At 47.2% G+C, this 6,000-nt stretch overlaps 1 long non-coding RNA gene across 1 annotated transcript in view; it reads right to left on the bottom strand.

The window, feature by feature from the left end:
- LOC122555239 overlaps window positions 1-6,000 on the bottom strand; it is a 45,960-nt gene that overhangs the window by 18,561 nt on the left and 21,399 nt on the right. Inside the window, exon 2 of the long non-coding RNA XR_006313215.1 lies at window positions 2,658-2,754. This is a non-coding gene — a long non-coding RNA (uncharacterized LOC122555239). The remainder of the gene's footprint in view (window positions 1-2,657; window positions 2,755-6,000) is intronic.

Below are 6,000 nucleotides of genomic sequence, written 5' to 3'. Positions count from 1 at the left end.
AGTTTCCTGAAGAAGGGCCTGTGCCCGAAACGTCGAATCTCCTGTTCCCTGGATGCTGCCTGACCTGCTGTGCTGTTCCAGCAATAAAGTTTCAACTTTGATCTCCAGCATCTGCAGATCTCACTTTCTCCTCGAAGATTTCAACCTACTGCGAATCCTCTTACAAGGATGCCTTCCTTGAAGAAGCTCTCTGCCTCTCTCTACAAAGATCTAACACTCTCTGCTCATTCCTGAAGAAGGGCCTGTGCCCGAAACGTCGAATCTCCTGTTCCCTGGATGCTGCCTGACCTGCTGTGCTGTTCCAGCAATAAAGTTTCAACTTTGATCTCCAGCATCTGCAGATCTCACTTTCTCCTCGAAGATTTCAACCTACTGCGAATCCTCTTACAAGGATGCCTTCCTTGAAGAAGCTCTCTGCCTCTCTCTACAAAGATTTCAGTGAGTCCCTCTCTCACTGACCTCTTTCCACCTATCACATTTCCAACTCCCCTCCTCCAAGTCCCTCCTCCCTACCTTTTATCTTCTCCTGCTGAACACTCTCTGCTCATTCCTGAAGAAGGGCCTGTGCCCGAAACGTCGAATCTCCTGTTCCCTGGATGCTGCCTGACCTGCTGTGCTGTTCCAGCAATAAAGTTTCAACTCTCTATAACAGACTCCTGGGTTTCTGTAACAGGCCCCAGGGTCTCTGTACCACAGTCCGGGGTTTCTGTAACAGTCCTCGTTGTCTCTGTAACAGGCCCAGGGGTGTCTGTAACAGGCCCCGCGGTCTCTGTAACTGGCCCCGGGGTCTCTGTAACAGGCCCCAGGGTCTCTGTAACAGGCCCCAGGGTCTTTGTAACAGGCTCTGGGGTCTCTGTAACAGTCCGCGAGGTCTCTGTAACACTCCCCGGGATCTCTGCAACAGTCCCCGGGATCTCTGTAACAGACTCCGGGGTCTCTGTAACAGTCCCCGCAGTCTCTGTAACAGGCCCAGGGGTCTCTGTAACTGGCTCTGGGGTCTCTGTAATAGACTGCAGAGTCTCTGTAACAGTCCGCGCGGTCTCTGTAACAGTCCCCGGGATCTCTTGTAACAGGCCCCGGGATCTCTGTAACAGACTCCGGGGTCTCTGTAACACTCCCCGTGGTCTCTGTAACAGTCCCCGAGGTCTCTGTAACAGGCCCCTGGGTCTCTGTAACAGGCTCTGGGGTCTCTGTAACAGTCCCTGTGGTCTCTATAACAGGCTTTGAGTCTCTGTAACAGGCCCCGGTGTCTCCGTAACAGGCCCTGGGGTCTCTGTAACAGGCCCCGGGATCTCTGTAACAGGCCCAGGGGTCTCTGTAACAGTCCCCGGGTCTCTGTAACTGGCCCCGGGATCTCTGTAACTGGCCCCAGGGTCTTTGTAACAGGCCCCAGGGTCTTTGTAACAGGCTCTGGGTCTCTGTAACAGTCCCCGCGGTCTCTGTAATGGTCCCCAGGGTCTCTATAACGGTCCCCGGGGTCTCTGTAATGGTCCCCGGGGTCTCTGTAACAGTTCCCGCGGTCTCTGTAACAGTCCCCGGGGTCTCTGTAACAGTCCCCAGGGTCTCTGTAAGTCCCAGGGGTCTCTGTAACAGGCCCAGGGGTCTCTGTAACTGGCTCCGGGGTCTCTGTAATAGACTGCAGAATCTCTGTAACAGTCCCCGTGGTCTCTATAACAGGCTTCGAGTCTCTGTAACAGGCCCCGGTGTCTCCGTAACAGGCACTGGGGTCTCTGTAACAGTCCCCGGGATCTCTGTAACAGGCCCAGGGGTCTCTGTAACAGGCCCCGCGGTCTCTGTAACTGGCCCCGGGGTCTCTGTAACAGTCCGCGCGGTCTCTGTAACAGTCCCCGGGATCTCTGTAACAGGCCCCGGGATCTCTGTAACAGACTCCGGGGTCTCTGTAATACTCCCCGCGGTCTCTGTAACGGTCCCCGAGGTCTCTGTAACAGTCCCCGGGGTCTCTGTAACAGGCTCTGGGGTCTCTGTAACAGTCCCTGTGGTCTCTATAACAGGCTTCGAGTCTCTGTAACAGGCCCCGGTGTCTCCGTAACAGGCCCTGGGGTCTCTGTAACAGGCCCCCGGGATCTCTGTAACAGGCTCTGGGGTCTCTGTAACGGTCCCCTAGGTCTCTGTAACAGGCCCAGGGGTCTCTGTAACAGTCCCCGGGGTCTCTGTAACAGGCCCCAGGTCTCTGTAACAGGCTCCAGGGTCTCTGTAACAGGCTCCGGGGTCTCTGTAACAGGCCCCGGGTCTCTGTAACAGGCCCCAGGGTCTCTGTAACAGACTCCGGGGTCTCTGTAACAGGCCCCGGGGTCTCTGTAATAGGCTCTGGAGTCTCTGTAACAGGCCTAGGGGTCTCTGTAACAGGACCAAGGGTCTCTGTAATGGGCTCTGTGGTTTCGCTCACGGACGTCTTCCACTGCCACTGTCTCGATCGCCGCATCAAAGATGGGGCCATGGGCCTGGAGATGCATGGGTTCTATCCCTCCGGTTCCCCCTGCGAAGCTCATCTAGATGCTTCCACTGGTCATTGGTTTGTCCCTTTTGCTGATACTTTCACCCCTTCAGGCATCCTGGCCTAGTTGCAGACCTGGAGTCTCAGCTCACCTTCTGGGTTCAGTCCATGCAGAGAAGCCCAGGACTTGCCCCTCACTTACCCGGAGACCCCAGACCAGGGTGGAGCTGTGTCCAGCTGTTCCTGGTGTTGCTGCTGTCGCTGTCGGACCCCTCCTCTTTCGCCTGCCACTCTCCAGTCTTTAAAGAAAAGGAAACTATAATGAAGTAAATAAAAAGAGTAGAAGAGCAAATGTAAAAAAGAAGTAAAGAAATAAAAGAGAAAGAAAGCGGACAGAAGGGGATGAGCCCTGGGCTCAGCCGTGCTCCTCCGCTGCCATCTTGAGGCCCAGTGAAATGCAAGTAAACCCAAATTCGACAACCTTCCATTTACTTGAAAGGCCTTTAATAAAAAAATTGTCCATAATAAAAACTATGTGGAGTTGCCACCAAATCTGGTATTTATAAACCACATGCATGGCAAATAGGTAGATAACGTAAACCACATATGCTGTGAAGTCAAGAAATGGTGTCCATAACATAGAAAAGTAAAACTGCCATAGCTTTTCCAGATGACAGGTCTGATTTCTCAATGGAGAGTTGGTGGTGGTTATATCTGAGGGTCACCACACCTCAGGTACAGGGAACAGTAGCAAAGGAGAATCCCTCATAGTAACCACAGCCGGTGTAGGAATTGAACCCGTGCTATTAGCACCACTCTGTGTCACAAACCAGCTGTTTGGTCAACTGAGTTAATCAACACCCTTACAGTTTCGATACATATATCAATACAAAAAAACCCTAAAATCACTAAATTATTCTCTAATAACTAAATGGTCTCATTTTTGAATGTTATTAACATAATTGTTAAATCGATCTTGAAATCGAAGGAAGGCAAATTTTTCAGCTATTGAGTCTTTTGGTAAATAATTGCATGATAAAAATGGTGTATGATCGCACCAGTATGAAAAACATAAACGGTGACAACAATAAAACTTGTTCTTCAAATCAAAGGTGCAATCTATGACCATGAAGTCATCAATGACTACCTTATATTTATAACCCTCAGATTTAGTCTCACCTAAAATTGAAAACAATTTTTAAATACATACCCAATAGCAAAAGAAACAATTTAAATTGATTTAACATTTTTGACATAATAAAACATCCAAACAGTATCACAGAAAATATAACACCAAGGCACATGAGATAGGAAGTCAGTGCCCTAAAACTTGATAGAAGTAGTAGGCTTTAAGGGGTATCTTTGAAAAGGAAAGTGAAGTGGAGAGATGAAAAATGAAGAGTGTGAGGAAGTTCCAGATCTTGGGACGTAAGACCCTGGATGCATGGACACTAATGGTGACAAAGTTATAACTGGATTGCATGAGAGATCAGAATTAGTAGAGAGTAGGTACCTCACAGTATTGTACATTTGGAAGAGATTACAAAAATGGGGAGCGAGCAAGGCCATGGACAGATTTGAAAACCAGAATGAGAATTTTTAAATGGAGACATTGCTTAAGTGGAAGCCAAGGTAAGTAACCAATATAAAGGATGATAGGGAAATGGACTTAAATAATCATTAATGGAGTCTGCTGTTACTGGCCAGGCCAGCATCTATGGCCCATTCCTTATTGTCATGGAGAGGATGGTGATCAGCTACTTACTTTGGACCACAGTTGTTCCTGAGGGTGTAGAGATACCATCTCACCTTCAGTCACAACTTCCAGCATATTGATCCAGCAACACAAAAGGAACCTTTATCTGGTTCCAAAAAGGTGTGTAGCTTGGAAGAGATCTTACCGGTGATGCTTTTATCTTACATGAATTCTCTTGTCCTTCTTGGTGGTAGGGGTTGTGGACTTGGGAAGGTGATATCGAAGGAGCCTTGATGAGTTGTTGCACATCTTATAGATGGTGCATACTGCTGCCACAGTGCAAGGATGGCGGATAGACTAAATACTGAAAGGGGTGGATACGGTAACAGTGAAGATGCTGCTTTGTCCCAGATGGTATCAATCTTCTTGAATGTTGTTAGAGCTGTACCCGTCCAGACAAGTGGAGAGTACTCCATTACATTCCCAATTTGTGCATTGTAGATTGTGGGCAAGCTTTGGGGGGAAAGGAGGTGAGTTAGTCTCTGCAGGATTCTTAACCTCTGACCTGCTTTTGTAACCATTGTATTAACAGCTGGTGCTCTTCGGTTTCTGGCCAATGATGACCCTCCAGGATGTTGGTAGTGGGGAATTCAGCAAGTTAAGGAATGATAGTTAGCTTCCCTCTTGTTGGGGATGGTTGTTGCCTGGAATTTATGTTGCATGGCTGTTGCCACACAAGACATTTTGTCCAAATCATGAAACAATTAAGACACAAACAGTAGAATTTTAAATGCCTTGAGTTTACTGAACTTAAAGGGAAATTAGCCAGAAGTGTATTAAGTTAAAAATCACACAACACCAGATTATAGTCCAACAGATCTATTTGGAAGCACTAGTGTTCGGAGTGCTGCTTCTTCATCAGGTGGTTGTGTACTGGCAGACTGGAGTCTAGAGATGACGAAGGCAAAACAATTCATCTTAAAACTTTCTAAAACTTGCTAAATCTCAGTCTTTTCTCTGCCTGAGATATTAAATCCATTCTCTTATTTCTGGAATCATTCTGGTAAGTCCTTTTTGTGCCTTCTCTGAAGCCTTTCTCTCCTTGTTATAATATAGAAGTCAGAAATGTTCACAGTATTCCAAATGGCATCTAGTCAAGACTGCACAAAGTTAATGTGCATTCTATAATATTCTTTGATTGCAACAGTTTTTAAAAAAATTTTAGTCAGGACTCTTCTACTGAGTTCTGTTTGGGTGCTACAGGACCCATGTTGACACATTTGTAAGGAGTCTTGCTTTCTGACCAAAATGTGACGTACACAATGAGCAGCAGATTTCTCTCAAACATTACCAAGACAGATCATAAGGTAAATATGATTGTTTGGGTGGGGCGCAGGGGTGTTTGGAAGGGAGTGGGTTCTGGAACCAAACCCAAATCAGATTTTAAACAATTTAAAAGCCAGGTGGAAGGGGAGCCTTTAACTCATTTCTCTTTTATTTCGACATTGCCCGCAGCCATGGTGTTTCCTTCTTCAAATTACAGAAGACTTGCTGAGCAAGATTGTGCAGTCCTCTGCCCTGAGCCAAGAGCACACTGCTCATGGCTATGTCGAGTGACTTCAAAAGGAGTAGGTGGATTAAGAGTGTTATGGAGAAAGCATTATAGAGCTTTATTTAAAATACTGCTTTCAGTGTTTCATACCTACCTCGCCATTCCTGCTATGCAGGTTTTGCTTAAAAGATAAACTTCACTCATCCTAATCCATCCTGTTTTCCTTCTGTGGAGTTCTGGAAGTGCAGGATGCAATCCCAATTGCAACACCCCCACCCCCATCCATATCCATCACTC

This window comes from Chiloscyllium plagiosum, chromosome 1 (assembly GCF_004010195.1).
Source record: "Chiloscyllium plagiosum isolate BGI_BamShark_2017 chromosome 1, ASM401019v2, whole genome shotgun sequence".
In the NCBI taxonomy this organism is placed as follows: Eukaryota; Metazoa; Chordata; class Chondrichthyes; order Orectolobiformes; family Hemiscylliidae; genus Chiloscyllium; species Chiloscyllium plagiosum.
Note: the sequence above shows the minus strand (reverse complement) of the source record. Positions and strands in the feature narration are given on the sequence as shown.